Here is a 25,288-nt window from a genome sequence, read left to right on the forward strand (position 1 = left end):
CTAATGGATCATCAAACAAATGCAACTGCCAATTTGAAGCAAGATCAATAACTGATATTGAGGACAACTCCTCATATATGGCTGGAAATTTCAATGCTCTGTACACGTCAAAAACCTCTACTTTATCGTGCGCTCGCATTGTTATTTTTCCAGCTGCCACATCAATAAGTGACTGCCCTGTTGCTAAAAAGTGTCATCCCAAAATAAATGGAACAACTGGATCAGCCTCAAAGTCAAGAATCACAAAATCCACCAGAGAGATTAAAGATCCCTCTTGCAACAATACATCTTCAATAATACCATCTGGTTTAGCAAGTTACCTATTTACCAACTGCAACACAATAGTCGTGGGTTTAGGGCTTCCAAGACCCATCTTTCAATACCATAACGTGGGCATGATATTTATGCTAGCCCCTAAGTCACACAATCCACGGGCACAAATAGTTTGACCAAGGGTAATCTACAAGGTGAAACTCCCTGGATCCTTCAATTTTATGGGCAGTTTATTTTGAATTTTAGACGTGAACTCTTGAGTAAGTGCAACTGTAGCATATTCAGTCAACCGATTCTTATTGGCAACAATATCCTTTAAGTATTTAGCATATTTTGGCATACTCTGCAGAATGTCAACAAGAGGAAGGTTTACTTGGACTTGTTTCAGAAGATCTAAAAACTTCTTAAAAGTGGCTTCCTCTTAATTCTTTCTTCCCCTTTGAGGAAAGGGTAAGGGGATAGTTTTCTTCCTTACATGAATCTCTTCTACATTCTCTTGCAAACTATCATCAGTGAACACGGGATTATCCTGCTCCTGAACCATCTTCTTAGTATACAACCCACTCTTCATTGTAACTACATTCTCCTGTTTAGAATTAGCCTCAATGTCGCTAGGCAATGCTCCTTGTGGCCTTGTATTCTGCGATCCTAAGATTTGACCTAACTGCAACTCCAGATTTCTTGTGATCAATTGTTGACTCTTCAACTCAGCTATAAACTGTGCCTGTTAAGCCTTCATGTCCACCGCAAACTGTGCTTGTTAAGCCATAAACTGCTTAAGCATCTCCTCCATATTACTAATGGATTTGATTTCACTAGTCTTTTATACTGATTATATTCTGTGCCTGATTCCCACCCCATGAGAAATTAAGGTTGTTCCTCCAATTTGGATTATATGTACTGCCAAATTCTATTGAACCTGATAATTTGGATTCCCCATGTAGTTGACTGAATCTAGATTAAAAGAATATGCATCTGCTTTATGCTCACCACTTCCGCAAACTTCACACTATAAATATACCTGTTGAATTACATTCGTTGGATGCTGGTTGTGTTGTACCTAATATTAAGTTGTTGAGCTAAGAAGTTATATGGTTCTGCATTACTGCAATCTGTTCTTGTAACACAGTGAATTGATCAATCTCCAAAACCCCTGAAACCTTCTTGGGATCATTCATTGAGTCTGCATGCCAATCAGGATTCCTTTGTGCAATTTGATTCAGCAAGGTATATAATTCTTCATATGTTTTCTCCAAAGCTTGACCCCCTGCTGCTGAATCTAAGAGAATCTTTGTATTAGACTCAAGGCCTTCTATAAATGTATGCACCAAAACATCATTCGATTGATGGTGATGAGGACAATTTTTGAGCATGCCCTTGAATCTCTCCCAAGCTTGGTAGAGATTCTCTCCATCTTTCTGTCTGAAACTCAATATCTCAATCCTTAATCGTGCAATTTTCTAAGATGGAAAAAATCGAATGAGAAACCTTCGAGCACAATCTTCCCATGTAGTGATGGATTGGTGTGGTTCAGTAAGTAGCCATCTTTTTGCTTCTCCCAGTAGAGAAAAAGGAAAGAGTGTCAATCTAACATAATCAGTATTCACATCTTCAAGAATATATGTATCGCTTATGTCCAGGAAGGTTTGTAAGTGCTGCTGCAGATCCTCATGTGAGAGTCCCTGAAATTCTCCCGCAGATCTCAATAATTGCACCATATTTTATTTCAATTCCCACCGAACTCCTGGTTCAGGCTTCAAAATACTGTTAGTCACGAGGTGCGTAAGTGGGATTGCCACCTCACAAACAGGTCTTGCGACTGGTTGAACAGGAATAGCTGGAACAACAGGAGGTGGAACATTTCCAACATTTGGATCAGCAACTATAGGATCGCGTATTTTTGCTATCTGTCCCTGTTGAATGTAGTATTAAGCTCTTCATCTCTGATGAAAAATTACTTCTGGTTCTGCAAAGGGCTCTACTAACTCTTTATCCCTAGCCAGTCCAATATTCAGCTAAACCTGCAAAAATTCAGCCACTAAGATCAAGTTATTAACACTTAAACTTATTATCAAAAACCAAAAATTAAAGCAATTTACTAATTCTATTTGATCCCCGGCAGCGGCGCTAAAAACTTGATGCGTCCCTACGGACACGCAAGTGTACGTGATCATGCAAGTAATATATTGACTTAGATAGTCAAATATCATTCTCTCTAGGATCAATAAACTAAAAATTTATTCAATGTTTAGTTCAAGACAATTGAGCATTAACTGTTTTTCCTTCTCCGTGATATGCCAAGTGCGCAGGTGGCACGCTACCAACGTAAAAATGCCATAACTCCTTCACTGAGTGCCGGATTTGGGCGAATTTGGTATCGATGGAAATCTTATTAAATTTTCCACACAATGAAAAGTTGAAATCTTGAAAATTCTACATTAAATAAATATTATTTATTTTGGGAGATATCCCTTAATATTCTAAGAATGAATTTAAGCTATGAAAAATATGGGGTATTACAATATCTCTCTCTTGGGAACATTTGTCCTCAAATATGGCTAATTAGGCTAAAATTATAGAGGAATCTAAGGATATAATCTATCATTCACAACCAAAATAAACTGTATGACTGAATCCCAACGTAGTGGGCTACTGGACTGATCTATGAGTGCACGAACTTTCATAAGAATAGCTATATGGCTGAGATCGAAATGAGAGCTTCAACTTATGAATAACCATTACTTTAAGTTGGATCTAATTTCATGGAAAGAGAATGAGAGGTTTATGACATGAAAGCATTACAACATCTTTCCTTGGGATCGTTCGTCCCCAAATGATACTGATTTGGCTGAAATACTTGGAAAAGTCTGAGATGATACGCAGGATACTTATGAACTGAATCATGACTTAATATCTGAATTTGAAACTGATGCATATACTGATCTGAATTCGAAATTTACATGGATATGAACAAACTACCTCTTGAAATGGCCATACTTATAAAAATTCAAGTAGTGAGACTAGACTAAATTGGAAGATGGAAAACTATAGAGATTTGTCTGTCTAACTGTTAAATTGGATTTCTGGCGACACGGACTGAATCATATTGAATGCTCATACCCAGATGGAGTACTTCTTCAACACTTTTCTAAGAAACTCTAACGATATTAGGGAGTAAAGGACTCCAGGCATGATTTGAAGAAGACCTCTGAATAAGAGATTACAACATTGCTACCACTCTATAGCATGGAACATAGACCCATAAACCATACACTGGGATAGGATTGAATTACTAGGTCTTAAGCAATACAACTTCTAATTTTCAAGCTTAGCAATACTTCTCAAACACTCCCTCAACTATACTATTCCCTTCAAATATCATACTAGCTTAATTCGGCTTATAATTCTCACATGGCATTGATAAATCTGTCTACTAAAGTCTAAACTGTACTAAATGCTCTCATCGTGGTCAAGCCTAACTCGAACTCACAAGGTACCGCCATAATACTAGTCTTGAACCATGGATTTAATACCCCAAGAATTATCGTAACTACTCCGCTCTAAAATAATTCTTCTTATCACTTCTATAACAAATTCAACCTCTTACTAGGAAATTCATTAATGCACTACTCGTATATCCTCTTATACACCAACATGACGTTCAAGCCTATCTCCATAACCACATATGCACTTCCAAACAAATACCCATAAAAGCATCTTTTTCATATTCTCTAACACTTCTATTAATAGCAACTTTCATGAACATTCAATTCATAGGATGATACACATAAAATATTCTCAACTAACCATGTCATACACAAGAAAATAAACTTCATCTAAAAAATTCTTTCATTTATATACCTACGTGAAACAAGCATACAACCATCTTCCCAAACATAACACATTTACTCTCTCCCATCTACACAAGTATTCATCATCACTACCTTGATATAGGGAAAGGTCAGCAAAAGGTTGGAATACCCGAGTCCAAAACATGAAGGGATGCTAGGCATAACTTGACACTTTATCGAGGCTTGAGAAATAGAGTATTCACGACATGGGTTTATTAAGGAGATCTAATCTGAGGACGTACATGACGTGGTAAGACTGGATTAAATTTAGTATACCTTAATTTCCCAAAAACTAAACTGAATAAATTGTAGCTTCTATCTGAATAACAAATACTGAAAGTCTAAAATTAAACTCATAGTCCGACAAGCCTCTACTACTAAAGAACTAGAGAGCCATTGGGACAGACCCCCAACTGACTTGGGCTAAACTGAAAATGATAACTCAATTACTATGAAAGCAGGTAATCTTAAGAAGTAGGCCCTCAAATCACGAGGACTCACCAACTGTGGGAGTGTAGATAGAGATGCTCAAACTACTTGCGCTGCTGATACTGAGCACCTGAACCTACATTATAAGACAATGTAGCATATAGATATATATATGGATCAACACTTTGAGGATGTACTGAGTATATGGGGGTGTAATGCATAAGCAAAATATCATCATAGTTAGAAAGTAAATGTATGTGGATGTATATGACTCACATAAGTCAAAATATAAAATCATGTATAACAAATGATACTTGTAAATCTAGTGAGTCATAACACTTAGTCTTATAAAAGCTTTTCTATCATTATTTTCTTTTGAAAATTAGAAGCTTTGGGAGCTTTGGAAATATTGGAACTTTGGGACTTAGGGACTTTGGAACTCAGGGAGTTTCTTCTAATCGACATAAACCATGTGAGTTGACATGGAGTCCAACGTCTTGCCCATGTTGGGGAGAGCTGTTCTACCCTTTCCATCAGAATAGAACCTTAATTTAAGTGATCACTATCTTAGCCCACTATGGGCAAATCAGAAATGTATGATGGCACATAGTTCTGGGGCATGATACCTTAGAATCATACCCAACTCGGTGCTAAATACTACTCCCATAATTATTGCTCAGAACTTTTAGGAAATCCACCTTAAAACAGCACAAAGGTTTATAATAAAAACCAATTATACTTCTCTTTGCTTTAAATCATTAAATACGTGGATTCCTATCTTAGCTTAGCTTCGAAAGATCAATCTTTCTTTAAAATTTGATTGTTTGCTTGTTAAAGCATGCTAATAATATACTATTCATGAAATATCAAAATTCATACTTGGGTTTAAAGCATATGTACTTAAATGATCATAATTTCATAATGAAGCTTAATTCTCAACAATTATCTTGGAAATACTTGAAAATATCAATTCACAAAAGGGATGTACAATTCATGATATAAATCCTCAATTCAAAGAATAAATCGGTGGGATAAATATGCAATTCTAGGCTTAAATCACTTAATCTTCATAAACTTAAAACAAGATACTTTGGGTATAAACCCCAACTTGTGAATCATGTAATATTTAATAAAATCCAAGTTTTTTTGGGGCACAAGAACAAAAGATTTGTCCTTGTTCAAACCTCACATACCTTGGATAATGAACTAGATGAACAAACTTTCTTTTGAGACTTTATTTGTGCTATTGAATGATGGTTCTTGGAATTCTTGTGTTGGGAATCTTGAATATTGAATTAATTTGGAAAAAGGATGGTAGAATTTTGGGATTCTTGAGGTTGAAAGTTGGAACTTAGGGTTTTTGGTTGAGAGGAATCTTGAGAAATATATCATAAGATGCTTGTAATATCCCAAAATATTGTGTTTAGACGGAATTAGGGGATGAAAAAAAGTCCAAAATACCCTTTTTGACTTCTGAACGAAACTTAAAAAAAGTAACTGGGTCTCGATTTAATGGGCCACCGTGATGCGCCACTATCGTGGTGGCTCACTGAAAACTAACGAATGGGAAATTGGGGTCCTCTGCGGTGCAGAGCTATCACGTTGTCCCACTGGATTTTGAAAATTAGGACCTGGAACTTCAATGAGATGCTCCACCATTATGATGCCCTATAGAATGCCATTTTGGCCTTTAACGCGGCACGCCCTTATTGCGTTGGGCTACTAAAATTTGATAATTGGGAAAATAAACCTCTCCCCAATGTGTCAATATCGTGAAGGTCCACTAGAAATTGAAGAATGGGAATTTGGACCTCGCCACGATGCACCAATATCACAGTAGTTCACTAAAAAGGGACAATTATGAAATTGTCCTTCACTGCGATGCTGTGATTGCCTAGTTGGCACGCTGTCAACTTAAAATGCTCTAACTTCTTCACCGAGTGTCGGATTTGGGCAAATTTTGTATCGATGGAAAGCTTATTTAATTTCCCACACAACAAAAAGTTGAAATATAGAAAAATCTATGTGAAAAAATATTAATCATTTTGGAATACATCCCTTAATATTCTAGGAACAAATTTAAGCTAGAAAAAAGTTTGGGGTATTACAATATCTCCCCCTTGGGAACATTCATCCACGAATGTGGCTAGCGAAGTTGAGATGCTGAAAACTGAGGCCATAACTGGCATATACAACTAAAAGCATGACTCAATTGATTGAAAATGCATGAACTATCTAATGAATGACTATATAAAGCTGAAACTTAGACTGAAAAGAGATGATCTGAGGAAACTTGTTACCTTAAACTGAATCTGAATCTGCAACAAAAATGAGGATACTTGGTCCGCATATCTGCTTCTGCTTCCCAAGTGGCTCCCTTAACGGATTGATTTCTCTAGAGAACCTTGACTAGGGGGACTTCTTTGTTCCTTAGTCTACGAGTCTGATGGTCAGTGATCTCAACTGGAATTTCTTCATAAGAGAGGCTATCATGAACCTCTATACTTTCTAAGGGTACTACAACTGCTGGATCACTAATACACTTCTTCAACAACGATACTTGGAACACAAGATGTACGGATGATAAATCTGTAGGCAACTCAAGCTTATATTCTACCTTCCTAACACGGCTTAGAATTCAGAAGGGACCTATATAACGGGGACTAAGTTTCCCTTTCTTTCCAAATCTCTTTACCCCCTTCATGGGTGAAACTTTTAAATAGACTAAATCTTCAAGTTCAAACTTAAGATCTATTCTTGTTACAGCCGCATACGAATTCTAACGACTCTGAGTTATTTTTAACCTTTATTGAATCAACTATACTTTCTCCATAGCTTCCAACACCATATTTGTCCCTAACAATGCGTCTTCACCCACTTCAAACCATCCAATAAGTGATCTACATATCCTCACACAATGTGCCTCAAATGGGGCGATCTAAATGCTAGCATGATAACTATTGTTGTAGGCAAACTCAATCAACGACAAATGCTCATCCTAACTACCCCTAAAATCAAGTACATACACTCTCAATATATCTTCTAGAGTCTGAATGGTCCTCTCTGCCTGATCATCAGTCTGAGGATGAAAAACAAAACTAAGATGAACTTGGGTACCAAGACCTTTCTGAAAAGTTTTCCAAAATTGAGAGGTGAACTGAGTACCCCTATTTGAGATAATGGACAAGGGAACTACATGCAATCTGAATAACTCTCGGATATACAACTTATCATAATCCTCAACTATATAGGATGTATGAACTAGCAAAAAATATGCTGACTTAGTCAATCTGTTCACAATAACCCAAATTGAATCATGCTGATGATGCAAATAGGGTATCCTTGTTACAAAATCCATATTCACCTCTTCCCACTTCCAAGTAGGAATATTGAACTCTTGTATAACACCACTAGGACTTTGGTACTCTACCTTAACTTATTGAAAAGTTGCACACTTGGCTACGAACTCTGTTATATCTCTCTTTATACTTATTGAAAAGTTGCACCAGGATGAATGGAGTAACGTGCGCCATGCCCCTCAGCCATTATCCGCTGTCTCAACTCATCTACATATGGTACACATAGTCTACTCTGGTATCTCAGGATACTATCTCCCCATTGAGAGAAAACCTCTACCTTTTGGTCTGTAACTGACTTCTTCAACTTAACCAAGATGGGATCCTAATATTATTTCTTCTTCACCTTAGAAACTAAGGAAGATTCTACACTACTCTACACCCAAACGCTACCCTCAGCCGAATTAACCAATCTAACACCCAACCTAGCCAAATGGTGCACGTCTCGAGCTAACTCTTTCTTATCATTCTCCATATGAGCAATACTACCCATAGACGATTGACTAAGGGCATCTGCCACTACTTGGCCTTGCCCTGATGATACAGCACACTTATGTCATAATCTTTCAGCAATTCTAACCACCTTCTCTAACAGATATTTAACTCCCTCTGAATAAAAACATCAACATGCACACCATACAGGTAGTGTCTCCAAATTTTCAAAGAAAACACCATAGTAGCTAATTCAAGATCATGGGTGGGGTAATTCTTTTCATGAGGCTTAAGCTTTCTAGAGGTATAGGCTATAACCTTACATCTCTGTATCAAAACACAACCCAAACCAACTCTAGAGGCATCACAATACATAACAAAACCATCTGTACCATCAGGTAATACTAAGACTGGGGCTGAAGTGAGTCGAGTCTTCAACTCCTGAGAACTCTTCTCACAGGAATCTGACCATCGAAACTTAACCTCCTCAACAAAACATCTATAATAGCTAGCTAAACCCAAGAAATTTCTAATGTCTGATGGAGAGATAGGTCTAGGCCAATTTCTTATGGCTTCTATCTTTTGGGGATCAACTCTAATACCCTCCATGGAAATAACATGATTGAGGAAAGCAAATGACCTTAGCCAAAATACACATTTGCTAAATTTGGCAAATAACTAGTGATCTCTAAGAGTTTGTAACACAATTCATAGGTGGTCTGCATGATCATCGTCAATACGAGAATAGACAAGAATATCATTGATAAAGAATATGACAAATATGTCCAGATACTATTTAAAGACTCAGTTCATTAAGTCCATGAAAGTTGTTAGGGCATTGGTTAGACTAAAGACATAACTAAAAACTCAAAAAAACCATAGCGGGTTCTAAAGGCTATTTTCAAAATATTGAATTCCCTTACTTTGGGTTGATAGTATCCAGATCTAAGGTCTATCTTTGAGAAATAACTTGCACCTTGGAGTTGGTCAAATAAGTCATCAATTCTAGGAAGAGGATATCTGTTCTTGACTGTAACTTTTTTCAACTAACGATAGTCAATGTACATGCACAAAGAACAAGAACTATCTTTCTTTCGGACGAATAGGAGGGGAGCGCCCTAAGGAGAAACACTAGGTCTTATGAAGCCTTTGTCTAGAAGATCTTTGAGTTTCTCTTTCAAGTACTTAAGTTCGGCAGGAGCCATATGATATGGAGGAATGGAAATAGGCTGAGTATCAGGAAGAAGATCAATTCTAAATTCTATTTCCCTATTGGGAGGTACCCCAAAACTTATTATTGACTGACTGATCTATTGGAGTCTCAGACTTAATATCTTTAACTCAAACTAGATAATAGATACACCCTTTAGAGATCAGCTTTCTGGCTTTAAGATAGGATATAAAATGACTCTTGGGAGATATTGAATTACCTGACCACTCAAAGGCTGGCTCATCAATAAACTAAAACTTCAGCACTTGGGTGCGACATCTATGGATGCATAACATGAATGGAGCCAACCCATACCAAGAATAAGGTTAAAGTCAAACATGTCTAATTCTATCAAATCTGCTAACATGATCTTATGAAGGACAGTAATGGGACACTTTCTTTAAATCCATTTGGCAATAATTGATTCCCTACTGGTGTAGAAACTAAGAAAGACTTAGGGATCTTTTCAGAACTTATCTCAAAATTCACAACAACCAATAGGGTCACATAAGAGAAATTTGACCCAGGGTCTAACAATAGATAAATATCAAAATGGAAGACACGAAGCATACCAGTAATAATATCTGGGGAGCTCTCCTTCTCTTGGCAGGATAGTAAAGCATAGAACCGATTTTAGTACTAACCGCCATTGGTACTGGATGATGCGCCTTGAGGAGGGGCTGGGCGAGCTACAGGAGCTTGTGCACTGGTAGCCTCTATCTATGGACGAACATCTTTGTTTCCCTACTTAGAATATGAGCACTCTCTAATTCCATGACCTATCTTGCCACAACTAAAACAACCCTTTTGTCCAGCCAAACACTCACTAGGATGAGTTCTACCACACTTAGCATATGGAGGATAATTGGGCTTATCTCTCTCACTATTCTAGGACCTGGAAATAGAAGACTTACCTCACTGCTCCTGTCTACCTTTGGGAGCAGAAGCACTAGCTAATGATGGAGATGGAAATGGCGGACGACTCTAACAATATGAGTGATTTTCCCTTGTAGACCTTAACTGACCATACTCAAACTGTCCTATTCTAGTCTTCTTATTTCCTCTCTCTCTTCCCTTCAACTTCTCTACCTTGATCTATTGGGCATGAGTCATCAACTAGAAAGATCCATATCTCCGATAAACATGGCAGTCCTACACTCTTTGACTACTAATCCTGACACTCTAGCAATGAACTTACTCATACTAGATCTGGTGTCAGCTATCAACTCGGGAGCATACTTAGATAACTGGTTGAACTTGAGGTAGTACTCTTTTACAGTCATTGATCCCTGCCTCAGGTTCATGAACTCCTCAACCTTGGCTTCCCACAACTCACGCAGAAAGAACCTATCTAGAAAAGAATCTTGGAATACCTTCTAACTCATGAGAGCTACATTCTCACCCCTATCTTTCTTCCATATGACAACCCAATCATAAGCAATATATTTTAACCTATACAAAGCCAGTTCTACACTCTCTTCTTCAGTGACATGCATAACTTAGGTGATTTTTTCACCTTATCAAGATATAATTGAGGGTCCTCACCTACTTGTGGCCCAAAGAATTCAAGTGGATTCATTCTCATAAAGTCACAAAGTTTGGATGCAGCTAAATCACCTCCTTGTTGATGTGGAACTATAGCCTGATTATTGGCTTGAACATTAGTGATCACATCTTGGGCTAACGCCTAAAAGGCAGCCCAAAATTTAGCATGCGACATATTCTCATTCAGGGGATCAACAGGCTAGGGTGGATAGTTATCATTCCTACAGGCATTTATTGGGTGATGGGGCATATTTTATCATGAAAGAGCATGAGTTAATAGAATATAGAGATAGATGTAAGCACGATGGATTATGAAAGAAAGAGAGGATTTTCCTAAAATGCTCCATAGTCTCTTGCTCATAGATGTGGCGCGCGTCATACCCATGATCAAGACTCTACATAATGCGACTTGTCTGACTCCCTAGGACTCTTTAAACCATAGATTAAGGTATGTTAGATATTCAACACATACTTGAATCTCATGAATTAAGGTCTGTTAGATGTTTATCCATGGATCCTTACCTTCCATGGAGCCCAAAAATCCTTTTTCAAAATACAAGATTTATGATTTATGATTTCCATGTTTGAATTAGATTGAATTCATGTTCATGATGTTTTTTGAGTTTTAATCCATGATTTAGATTACAAGTTCCAAGAATTGATTCTAGTATGTGTTGAATTACGTGATATTCATGATATACCCTCCAATTTTAAAGTTGATTATCTATGAAAATAAAATAATGCCATTATAGCATGCTAACATATATTCCCCATCCATGTACAAGTTAATTCCTTACAAGTGTTTAATGAAATGTATTTGTGAATGAATCATACCCAAGTGAATATTGTTATGTTATTCATGTCCTTCGAGGTCGCAAGCACCGTGTGACAACTAGGGGATAGTCTCTAGTTATTACAAACTTAATTAATATGGAAAATGGGCTAAAATGCCATAAGGTTCAAAACATCTGAAATACTAATAAATAACATCTGATAAAAATTAAATACTGTCTAAAATCTAGTCTGAATAGCCACTAACTGAATCTATCTGAAAGTGGAGTTGATGGGACAATCTCCCAACTAACTCTATCTACTAAACTTATACATCTACTGAAAATATGAAATAGTATAATATACTTAAATGATGAGGACTCACTGCTAAATTTACTACTACTAGCTGAACTTAAATCTACTATGCATGATCGAGAACCTAAGCGTCTGAACCTATGATATGAAATATTATAGCGCAAAAAAGTATGTGTCAGTATGTGAGAATGTACTGGTATGCTATATGAGGTAAGGATGAATGCAAGGGTTTATATGTATGAGGATATAACTGACTGAATGAGAATAACTAAACATGAGAGTACATGGAGAATCTGAGAATATTGTAAAAACTGAGAATACAATCTGTGCATATACATATATATATATATATATATTAAACTATAATTAAGCTTTTCTTAGGCTAAGTATTGAATTCTGATAACTGATTAGCTGATACTAATTGACTGTATCTGACAATCTTGATTCTATAAAACTGAGCTGAGTTCTAAACTGAAGACTGAAATTGAGACTAAAACTGTAGGAGGTAATCATCTAACCGAAATGCCCCAAATCTAAACTAATAGGGGTCAAACCTATAACCCCAGTTGAAAGGGTGCTAATAATGTGCCACAGGTACTAACACTAGAAAACCAGGATGCCAAGCCTAACTGATGGGTGACACCTGGGCGAAGCCAAGCCTAATCTAACGAGTGACCCCTAGGAGGTAGTCAAGCCTAGTCTGATGGGTGACTCCTCATCCTGCACTGGATACGTAGTTCTGGAGTACAGGGATTCCTACTAATGACTCTACCTATCTAACGGGGAAGCCATCATCTCTGCTCTTGCTTGGTGCTGAATCCTACTCCCAACTGAAAGACACTGAACTGAGTATACTGGATTGGACTGGACTGGACTGAGTTTACTGAGTTTTCCTAAGTTCTGTAATTAACTGAGTTCTACTGAGTTCTATAACGAACTGAGAGTACTGATCGTGACATGACTAATACTATTCTATAACTGACACTGGCTCTTGGTAAATAGCTACCCCAGGACTCTATAGCATGAGAAGTAAAGTAAAGCATAATCTTGAATAATATAACAATGTTCACTTGGTCATAATTCATTCATAGAGACATTTTATCAAACAATTGTAATGCATTAAACTTGTACACGAATGGGATCACATAATAACATGCCATGCCTTCATTAGTAAATTCACATAAGTATTTTATCAAACACCTGTAGGCCATAAGCTTGTGCATGATTAAGATCTCATAATAACATCTCATGATTCCTCTATCTACTACACATAGGGATTTTAGCAAATACTTGGGGAGCATGAGTATTTCACATGATAATGGTCATCACATAAACATCACGAATACAATAATTAATTGAAAATTCAAGGGTTTAGCATGTAATTCATATAATTCCCCTTAAATAGTATTCTATTTTTTATGAATCTTATCATAATCATGGATTGAAAACCAAATCAACATCATAGATGTATTAATCACTTTATAAATTTAAGGGTCTATCAAAATAATCACATATTGTTATACATGCTATTTAATTTCATGAAACTTGCATTTAAATAATGGATTGGAACCCAACTAATACTATAAACATGACTTCAATCTTATTCAAACATGGAAATCATAATACATCATCTTTGTACTTTGAAAAAGGATTCTTGGACTTCATGGGTGAAAGGGACCCATGAATCAACATCTAACATACCTTAATTTGTGAGATTCTTGAAGAATTTCTTGAGCTTGACCTTGATTTCTTGAACTAGGGTTTTTCCCTTTGAGGGAGAATGGCTTGCTTCTTGAAAAAAATAGTGAATTAATGAGCAATTTATGCTCTTTTAGGGTTTGATAGAGTGTTTATGAGAATTATTGTATCTCAGACTTTAGAGAAAAGTGGTTTCGCTTTGATTTAGAGTTTATTAAGTTATTCACAGATTTAGAATAATGGTCTTAAGCTAATGGAGAGATGGTAGTATAGTACATGGTGGAAGACCATGCATTCTTACAGTTCCTAGTAAAATGAGTTCTAGTTCACTCTGTAATACGAATTAGGTTCCATAAGTTCATAAATTCCAAACTCAGGTTATGTAGTTCATGACACACGTATTCATGTTTCCTAATATGATTAGTTCTCATGACTCAAGTTACACTAAGTAGTGTGTCAAAGTCATTCAGTCGTCCTTCAGTTAGATGGTGTCTCGTGCATCATCACAGTCTTCCTTAAACCTAGTCAATTCCATATTCAGTACTGTTACAAACTTGGTATTAGTTACCATCTCATATCATCCTTATGTCAGTCATGTATTTCATAAATAGATTTTAGCCATGTAATCATACTTCAGATATGCATGTTCAGTATGTAAGTTCAGTCTATCATACCAGTCACGTAATCATGCTTAAGTTACGCATGTCTAGTTCATACGTAAACTCAGTCTGTCCGTACTCTCTCAACTTAACTAGCCACATTTGAGGACAAATGTTTCCAAGGGGGAGATATTATAATACTTCGTATTTCCCTAGTTTTCCAACGATATAAAATTCTCTTAAATTCAACAATTGGGTAAGAAGTTATGGCGATTTTAAGTTTCAGTCATTAAACATCGTCATTTAGGCCTATAACGCATCGCGAAGTGTGTCAAAATAGAAATTGTCAATTTCTAGTGTTGCTCTGTGATATTGGCACATCGCACCATAGACCTAGTTCACAATTGTCAATTTCTAGGGTACCATCGTGATTCCACAGCATCGCGGTGCACTTTCAATTCACAAAGTGGCAACACGATACCACCATGTTGCGCCACCATGCAATTTCCCAATGATACAACGCGATAGCGCCGCGTCGCACCAGAGGTCCAAATTGGGAAAATTTCTCGAAAAATTAAAGTTGTGCCCAGGGTTAAACCAGTCTTTTCCTATGATTTTATTCCACCCAGATATGGGATTTAAACCCTAAAAATGTTTAAACCCTTCATTATTCACTTTTCTCTAAAATCAAAAAGTATTTCTCTCTCAAGAAAATAAACCCTAGCTCTCAAGAATCAAGGTCAATCCCAAGAATCTCTCCAAGAACTCCAAGAATCTCATGAACTAAGGTATGTTAGATGTTCATCCATGGATCCTTACCTTCCATGGAGCCCAAGAATCCTTTTTCAAAATAAAAGATTTATGATTTATGATTTTCATGTTTGAATTAGATTGAATTCATGTTCATGATGTTGTTTGAGTTTTAATCCATGATTTAGATTACAAGTTTCAAGAATTAATTCTAGTATGTGTTGAATAACATGATATTCATGACAAACCCTTCAATTTACAAGTTTATTGTTGTATCCATGTTAACCCTAAGTGTTGTGATTTAAGGAACCAAGTATGTGTCCTATGTATTTGATAAATTGTCTATGAGAATGAACTAATGCCATTATAGCATGCTAACATGTAATCTCCATTCATGTACAAGTTAATGCATTACAAGTGTTTGATGAAATATCTCTATGAATGAATTATGACCAAGTGAACATTTAAATGTTATTCAAAGTTATACTTTAGCTATTTACCTAGAGCCAGGGTTAGTTGCAGAATAGTATTAGTCATGTCACGATCAGCAATACTCTCGGTCAGTTACAGAACTCAGCAGAATTCAGTCAGTTATAGAACTTAGGAAAACTCAGTAATCTCAGTACCAGTCCAATCCAGTTCAGTATCTTTCAGTTGGGAGTAGGAACTAGTACCGAGCGAGTGTGAAGGTGACGACTTCTTATGTTAGGCAACAACATCTTTATTAGGAGTCTCACATTATAGAAATACATAGCCAGCGTAGGATGTGAGGAGTCACCCACTAGATTAAGGCTTGGATACCTCCCAGGGGTCACCCCATCATATTAGGCTTGACTTCCTATTCAGGGTCATCGTCAGATAGGCTTGACCACAGTAGTGTCTTTACTAGTGGCATGGTACTGGCACCCTTCCATCTACAGTTACAGGTTAGACCCCACTCAGCTTACTCAGGGATATGTCGATTAAGTGAGAACTTCAATATTTTTAGTTTCAATCTTAGTCTACAGAATAGAACTCAGTTTAGTTCTACAAAATCAGGACTATCAGATACAGTCACTCAGTTATCAGTAATTTATATTATCAGTGATCTTATATTATTAGTATATTCAGTTATTAGTTATTAGATTCAATTCTAGTAAACTCAATTACAGTATGAACAGTATATTTAGTAGTTACAGATCCTCCATGTATGTTAATCCAGCTATTGAATATCATTCAGTTAGTTATTGTTCATGCATATAAACCCATGCATTCATCCTTACCTCATTTATCATAGTAGTACATTCCCACGTACTGATCGTATACCCATTTCTTGTGCTATGATGTTTCATATCATAGGTTTGGACGCTCAGGTTCCTGACCGTGTTTAGCTAGATTCAGCCAGCAGTAGCAGATTTAGCAGTGAGTCCTCATCTATCAAGGATATGCTTTTATTTAAGTACTTCAACTTAGCAGTATTTTAGTAGATAGTTAGGGGATTGACCCATCAACTCCACTTTCAGATAGTTTCAGTTAGAGGCTTTTCTGACTAAATTTTCAGACAGTATTTTAGATTCAGATGTTATTATTCACTATCAGTATTTTAGATGTTTTGAAATTTATGGCATTTCATTTTATTTTTCCATAATTATTTCAGTATTATTATTTAGTGCTCACAGTTGATATCATTCATAGGTTATCTTATGGTCCTTCGGGGTCACGATCACCATGTGACAACTGGGGTGTAGTCTCGAGTCATTATTGTGGTGATGGTCAAGGAGTTTTTGGTGTGGGAGAAGACATGGGAAGTGTTATGATATACCTCTAGGCCCAAGAAAGAGGCCTCTGATATTGTTATTATAAGTGTTCTGGTTTGCTACAGATCTATTTCTATATTATTTGACCCTAGGTTGATTTTCTCTTATGTGTTTTCATATTTTTCTTCTAATTTTTATGTTGTGTGTAAGCCTCTTTCTATGCCTCTTCATATAACTAACCCAGTCGGAGATTCTTTAGTGGTGGATCTGGTGTACCGATCTTATGTGATTACCTTTACGGAGCATGAGAATTGGATAGACTTGATTGTCTTAGATATGGTTTATTTTTATGTTATCTTAGCTATGGATTGGTAACTCCTTATCATTCTATATTAGACTTTTATGCCAAGACCGTGAACTTAGATAGCTGAGGTTAGTTTGGAAGAGTACATGTAATTTTAGTCCGAAGAGTGTTATCTCTTTTCTGTGTGCTCGCCGCATGATATAGAGGATATCTATCTTATTTATCTCATATTGTTGATACTAGTGCAGCCTCACCGTATCCTATAGATTCCATTTGAGTTGTTCACGAGTTCAAGGATGTGTTTCCTACAAATTTTCCTAGTATGACTCCAAATTGTGATATTGATTTTGCTATTGATGTAGATCCAGAAACCAAGCCTATTTACATTCCTACCTATAGGATGGCCCAACCTGAGTTGAAATAGAAGTTTTAAGATTTATTGAGTACAGGGTTTATTAGACCTAGTGTATCTCTTGGGGTATGTCTATCTTGTTTGTGAAGAAGAAGGATGGTTCTGTGAATATATGTATTGATTATAGACAGCTGAGAAAATAACAGTTTTCCCACATTAATGATCTATTTGACTAGCTTCATGGTGCTTCAGTATTTTCCAAGATTGATTTAAGGTTTGGGTATCATCAGTTAAAAATTAGAGATTCAAATGTTCTGAAGATAGCTTTTCAAACTCGATAAAGTCATTATGAGTTCTTGGTCATGTTTTTCAAATTGACCAATGCCCCTGCATCATTCATGGAGTTGATGAATCAGGTATTTCGACCATATCTCGACTCCTTTATGATTATATTTATAGATGACATCTTGGTTTACTCAAAGAGTGAGACCGACCATGTGAAGCATTTGAAGATTGTGATTCAGTGGTTGCATAATGACAAATTTTATGCTAAGTAATCTAAATACGAATTTTTATTGGATTTTATCTCTTTCTTGAGTCATGTGGTGACTAAGGATGCATTATGGTCAATTTGGCCAAGATAATGGTGATTCGTGATTGGGATAAACCTACTTCTCTAGCTGAGATTCAAAATTTGTTGGTTTGATGGGTTATTATTAGTATTTTATAGAGGGTTTCTCATCTATTACGGCTTCTTTGACCAATTTAACTAAAAAAATATGGTATTTCAGTGGTCAGATGAGTGTGAGAAGATCTTTTAAAAGCTCAAGGAGATGTTTATTTCAACCCATATTTTGACTTTGCCTAATAAGAGTGCGGGTCTTATCATATTTTTTATGCTTCATGTGTTAGTTTGGGGGGCGGTATTGATGCAAAAAAGCAAGTTTATTGCTTATGTCTCTCGTTAATTGAACCCTCATGAGGGGAATTCCCTTACCCATGATTCAGAGTTGACATAGTATTTGTGTTTAATTTATGGCGGTACTACTTGAATAGGATGCCTTGTGAAATTTTCTCAGACCATCATAGCATTAAGTATTTCTTCAGACAATAGATCTTAATATGAGGCAAGGGCATTGGCTTGAGTTGATCAAGGACTATGAAATCACTATTTTATATTATTCAGGCAACACTAATGTGGTAGCCGATGCCTTGAGTCAAAAGTCAATGAGTATGGGGAGTTTAGAGATAGTTAGGCTTGGTATGTTGGAACCTTAGCATATTTTAGCCTTTGTTAATGATAGATCTTCCTTGATGCAATAGATTCAAGCTTACCAGTTTGATGATGATAGTTTGAGGATGATTTAGGATAAGGTGTTGAGTGACGAGGCTAAGGAAGCCTTTCTTTTTTCTGATAGTGTATTGAGGATTAGTGGTCGATTTTGCATGACGAGAGTAAGCGATTGGGTGAGTTTGCTTTAGAGAATTCCTATTGCTCTAGATATTCTATACTTCCAGGTATAAATATCAAAACACGAAGGGTTGCACCACACAATAAGGGAACAAGTCTCTTAAGGTCAGTCAGAGGTAATAAAATTGTAAAGAGCTGGAAAACTAAAGGCTTTGCCGGAAAGTAAAGACACAAAGATTTAACGTGGAAACCTCCTTACTTAAGGGAGGAAAACCACAGCTTTCCCTTACAAGCACCCAAAAACCCACTATAATCAAACTCTTGATTACAGTCTCCAATGAGCCTAACTCTAGGCTCCACCTGCTTGTAATAACTCTACTACAAGCCTACCTTGACAACTCTGCCAAGTACTTACTCCAATATTGATTAACTCTAACCAATATTGAACTTAGGTAACTCTACTCAAGCACTCTCAAGAACACAAGAAAACATTACTCTTATAACATGAGTAATTCATTGACAAATCAATGCTCGACTCAAAAACACTCACTTTTTTCAGTACATATAAAGATCAAGAACTTGAGCAATTGAGTTTTCGTCTCTTTCACTTTCAAAATAATAAGGATTGTGAAAACTCACAAATTTGATAAGCATTATTTAACTTTTATAGTGGAATAATGATTAGGGTATAAATCTGATTGGACCAAGTGTCTTGAAAGGTACAAGCTTACCGATGCAGTTTGTTAAAATAGAAGTCAAAACTGCACAGACTTTGTGAAAACTTATTTTTCCATGATGACCCAGGGACCTGGTCCTTTGTTCTCAGCTGTTCATCATCAAAAAAAGATATAGACATTTCTCCCTTTTTGATGATGACGAACCACAGAACATGACCAAAGTTCTTTGGAGCATCAAACTCATTCACCCTATACAGTTGGAGTGATTACCACTTCTGTCAGTGCATGTTCCCCCCTGTGGTGCATCAACCTTTCCTTCAACATAGGGACCTGGTTTTTTGTTGTCAATTGACATAGAAAAAACGAAGCTCGTTCATGCACTAGGTGACAATATTCCCCCTATTAATATGCTTTGTACTCATTAATGTTCATTTGAGCAATTTTTCCTTGATCAATATGCCATCATTACATTCGGCACATCTGCACCACCTGTCACTTGCTTACTTGTCTTCATTCATTACATCAAACATATTCATTCATGGACCCAAATATATGACTAGTTGGAACATGGTCTTTGACATATAATTATATCATTATCATGCAACACACCTGGTCTATATCTTCACACCTGGTCCCTACCTTCCAATTTACCCTTTTTGGCATCATTAAAAAGTAATAATAGTAAATCAAAAGATAAATTAAGCACAAGATAGTTAACCCATGACCACTAGGGCAACACTAACATGAATAACAACTTTTAAATTAAAGAAAAAACATATAAAGCATGCAAAAAAAAATTCATTCATTGTTAAGGAGATTAGTACCATTACATTATACCAAAAAGACAAAATAACTGTCTTCAAAAGCCAACATGACCACAATAAATTAAAACTGACACAGAGCTGATAAAAAGATTGGGATAACAGGACTTGGGTATAGGGAGGCTTAGGGGAAAGGGACTTAATTAATATCTCCATTCTTGCATGCTATGCAACATAGGATTCTAGCAACTGCTTGGTAAGGTTTTTCACTTTTCAATTTAGTTCTTGAACTTCACCAGTAAGTTCTTCAACCTTGACTTGGAGCTTAGCATTTTCTTCTGCAAGTTTTTCAGAAGCAGTGGTCCCTCAGAAGATAGCTGCTAATTTTTTATCTTCAATTGCACTATCTCAACATCCTTAGAGGTTAACATGATCCTCAACTTCTCTATTTCGTTGCTTATATTTTCTTGATCAGCTAGTAGCTTAGACATTTAAGATACAGTTCTTATTTTTTCTTCTATACATTCATTCTGTACCAACATTGTCAAACTAAAAATTTTTTGACTGCTCCTAGGTCCCTTTAGTTCCAGCTACTCCAAAATATTGAAACACCTTGTTCAAGAAATATCCAAATGGCATTCCATGTTTTCTTTCCATCTCATGAATCCCCTTGTGTATAAGTTCTATCATTAGAGCAGGCAAACTTATCATCTTAAACTTACTCAAGTATTCTATCAGAAATGGATCAGTTGTAGAGGCTATAGTTCTTTTCTACGATATTGGTAAAATGAACTTGTTTACCAATTCGAACACCAACTGGAACTCACTGATGAAAAATTTCTTTCTCGCACCGGCTATTGACGTTCGTCCTACCTTAGAAGCATCAATTATGAATTCAATTGAGGGTTGTTATTTCACAACAGTCCTCACACCAATACCAGGCACATACAAAATCTTTCCTAATATTTCTTAATCCAATTTAATTTCCTTTCCCTACAATTGTACAGTAAAACTGAAACCACTATCTAAGAATTTCATGGTGTAATAGAATTCTCTCACCTCACCCTCAAAGACTATGGAAGTTGGTTCCTCTAACAGGTGCAACCAACCCTAATGTATCATATACTCTACCAGCTCTACCATTCCAAGCTTCTCATATATCTTGAGATAAAAAAACCCTTCCCAATAGCACATTGTATTTTCAGTATCTCATTCCTTTGCTCTCTAGACACAGCTTTCTTTTCTTCTCTTTCTTTTTTTCTTTTGTATCACTGCTTGATTCTTTTTCAATAAATTTTCTCTTCTTGGGACAAGGTCCCTCAAAAACGTTCTTCCTTTACATAGCTATGTGTTTCTTCTTTATTCTAATAGGGATACAAAACTTTGAACTGGAGGATCTGGTCCTTCCTGTAATATGAACATCTTTTCTTATTTTCTTTGTTTTAGCAACATCCGAATCAATGTCCTCATCCTCTCTGGCCTCTACAACTTCAACATTCTCCTCTTTCTCCAGTAAAGAAGCTTTCGTAAGTCTTCTTCTCTTGGTGGTCAAATACTTGCTTGTCTTTATTGCATCCACCTTCAGCTTTTTTTTCAGACCCCCTAATAGAATAGGATCTAGCAACTTTTGCACCAGAGTCATTCACTTTCTCCTTTCCTTTAATGCCCCTCTATTTCTTCATGGACCACCTCAAAAGTGGTTCATCCCCATCCTTCTCATTAGGAGGTAATACAACTTATTCATTCTTAGATACTTCATTATTTTCTCCCACTATTTGCTCTTCTACAAAGACTGAATTTTCCTTGGGATCATATGCGAGTAAAAGTAAATTCTCAACTACCCAATCTATACTGCTAAATATACCATACCTCTTTGCAGGTATTTCTTCATCATATAGTTGAGGAAAAAATGGGTTTGAATCAGAGAGAGTAGGGGAACCAAGTACTTATAAGTTTTTTAAAATTTCAATACCTTCTAATTTTTCAAAAGGAAGAGGGATTAGAGAAATATCATAGGGTTTTGGTTCTTCTGGGGAAGAAGGAATTTTGGATTGAGAAGTTTCTTATTCAATCAATGAACCAAATCCTTGATTTAGATCTCCACCAAGGTTGAATTTCAAAAAATTCAGTGGTTAAGGGTGTTTTAACAGGAACAGACTTATTTAAGGGTTTTGGATTTTTTGGAGAGGACTCAGTAGGCAGAGTTAATACAGGTTCTTGTTGAGGACTTAAAGCGATTTCTTCTAAGGTACTAAGTGTTAAAGAATCAGATTGTTGAATTTGGGGATTTTTTGAATTTGGTTCATTTGGGGTGTTTGAAACTTCAAGTGAAGACGGGATGGGTAAATCATTCTATGATTCATGAGGAAGATTAGAAGAGGACTCTTTCATGGAGGTTGAAGAAGGTGGAATTTCTACCATTTTGAATTTTTAAGAGAAAACGAATAGGTTAGTTTTAGAAAAAGGACAATTTAGGAAGATGATTTGAGTAAATTTGGGAAAGATTGAGAACAATAAGATTTGATTTTTTTAATTAATGGAGGTGACCGTTTGACAATTAAAAAGGTTTGAGTTAACGCGTCTAACTCTAATAGGTGCTACTCTTCATATTTGTTGTGAATTGACTGCATTTGTTTAGATTAGGAAGGACAACAGATTACTATAGACTTAATGACTAAGTTGCCTCATACTTCTCATGGTTTTTATAGTGTTTCGGTCATCATGGATCGATTGATCGAAACTGCCTATTTCATCCCTATTCAGATTTCTTTCAGAGCCAAAAGGTTGGGCCGTATCTATGTTCTTGAGATAGTTCATCTTCATGGGGTATCCGTGTCGATTATTTCAAACAGTGGCTTAGTGTTCACTTCTAGATTCTGGCAGACCTTTTAGAAGGATTTAGGTACTCGGGTTGGCTTTAGTACAACTTTACACCCCCATACCATAGCCAGTCGGAGCGGACTATTCAGATTTTGAAGGATATGTTATGTGTATGTGTTATGGATTTTTGGGGTCAGTGGGAGCGTCATTGGACCTTGGAAAAGTTCACTTATAAAAATAACAACCATTTTGAGTACCAAGATGACCCCTTTTGAGGCATTATATGGTAGGTGTTGTCTATCTTCTATTGGTTAGTTTGAGACCTCAAAGGTTAGACCCCATAGTTAAGACTTGCTTCATGAGTCTTTAGATAGAGTTTGAGTGATTCAAGATAAGCTTCGGGAAGCCAAGGGTAGGAAAAAGAGTTCTGCAGACTATAGGTGATGTGTCCTGAAATTATGATTCTTAAGATGCTTAAAATAAGGAATATTTGTAAGTATAAGGGCACTTTTGTGTAATTGAAGTGTTTCTTCAAGTGTTTGTAGACTTTTTGGATTTAGAGAAGGAAAATACTTAAGATTAAAGAAAGTGGAATCAAACGAGCCTTACCACGATCATGGGATCTGACCACAGTCGTGCTTAGGATTTCATGGGATTGATTTAGAGATGCCCTAAATAGAAGTCTATCAGACGTATGGTCCTAGGATTATGAGTTAATTTCACGATCATACAATTTGACTGTGATTGCAAAGCGAAAATCCACACCTAAAAGAGTTATTTACAAAAGTATTAGACGACAGCTTCCCACAACCATGTCTTAATATCACGATCGTCCCATGTGGACATGGGAATAAACTCCAGTTTTGTAAAGTTTAAGAACTTCAGTATCACAATAATTGTACGATAGGATGACATGATCGTGAGGGAAATCAGAAGATCGTACCTTAGTTCATATGATGGAAGACCAAAAAGTAATCAAGTCCAAGTACAAACCAAGACAGGCAAAAGGATGATCGTGGGTTCTAACCACAATCGTACCTTTTTCTCGTTCGAGGCAGCCAACAAAATTTTTATTTTTTGTTTAGGACAGGATTTTTTTTGTTGATAAATACTTTTATAGGGTTATTTTTATGAGGTTACACTATTATTACATACTACTTGCTGTTATACAATTCTAAGGCACCTTTTTGGGATTGTATGAACATTGTTCCTAGGGTTTAATCAAAATTGAGGTTTTGGAGTTTACTTCTTATTATAAGTTCATGATTATGTCTTCGTCTATGAATTCTCATTATGTGCTTATGATTATAAGTAGCTAAACACCATAACTAGGGTTGTGGAAACCATGATGAATTAGCAAAATAGGTTCAGTATGAAGTTAGTCTAAAATGGTGTGCGTGTATGTATTATTGTTTTCTTCTATATGATTACTTTTCTAATGGATGCATACATTAGCAACTCGTCTATATTCTAAAATTTCTCTGGATAGAGGTATAGATTAGGAAAAGGGAATAACAACAGGGATTTAAATCTCTCAACCTTCATTTAATAACTAGAGTTCGGAGGAGATAAGAAAAATTCATCTACAGCAAGGTCGGAAGATATTTAGGTGATACATATCATGCTAGGTTTTGCATGCAATGTATTGGGAGAGTTTTTTAGCACGAATAACTTGTGGAGTTATAAATTCATGGGAATCACAATCCTAGTGTTTGTCTCATATTGATTGCAAATTCAACAAACAACACTCATTACTATTGATATTTTATTTCACAAAACCACCCTTACTTTACTTTCTTGCTAATTACTATTATAAATACTTAACCAGCTTTAGTGTTATATCTTGTGGAATCAACCCCAACCCATTTGGATTTTATATTTGAACAACGATTGCTTTATACTTTTTGGAGGTAAAATTAGGTGACATGTAGGCAACGAGCCTTGAAACTTAGTATCAATAATCGAGTCTTCCTTCATGTGTTACCCATAATGGGAGCA

The 25,288-nt window shown here is 36.2% G+C and overlaps 1 non-coding gene across 1 annotated transcript; it reads left to right on the forward strand.

The window, feature by feature from the left end:
• The first annotated feature begins 1,617 nt into the window (after positions 1-1,617).
• On the forward strand, positions 1,618-1,724 carry LOC124890267. The gene has a single exon (XR_007049057.1). It is a non-coding gene; the product is annotated as a small nucleolar RNA R71 (small nucleolar RNA).
• The last annotated feature ends 23,564 nt before the right edge of the window (positions 1,725-25,288 follow it).

The sequence above is a fragment of the Capsicum annuum genome, unplaced genomic scaffold (assembly GCF_002878395.1).
Source record: "Capsicum annuum cultivar UCD-10X-F1 unplaced genomic scaffold, UCD10Xv1.1 ctg1489, whole genome shotgun sequence".
Taxonomy (NCBI): domain Eukaryota; kingdom Viridiplantae; phylum Streptophyta; class Magnoliopsida; order Solanales; family Solanaceae; genus Capsicum; species Capsicum annuum.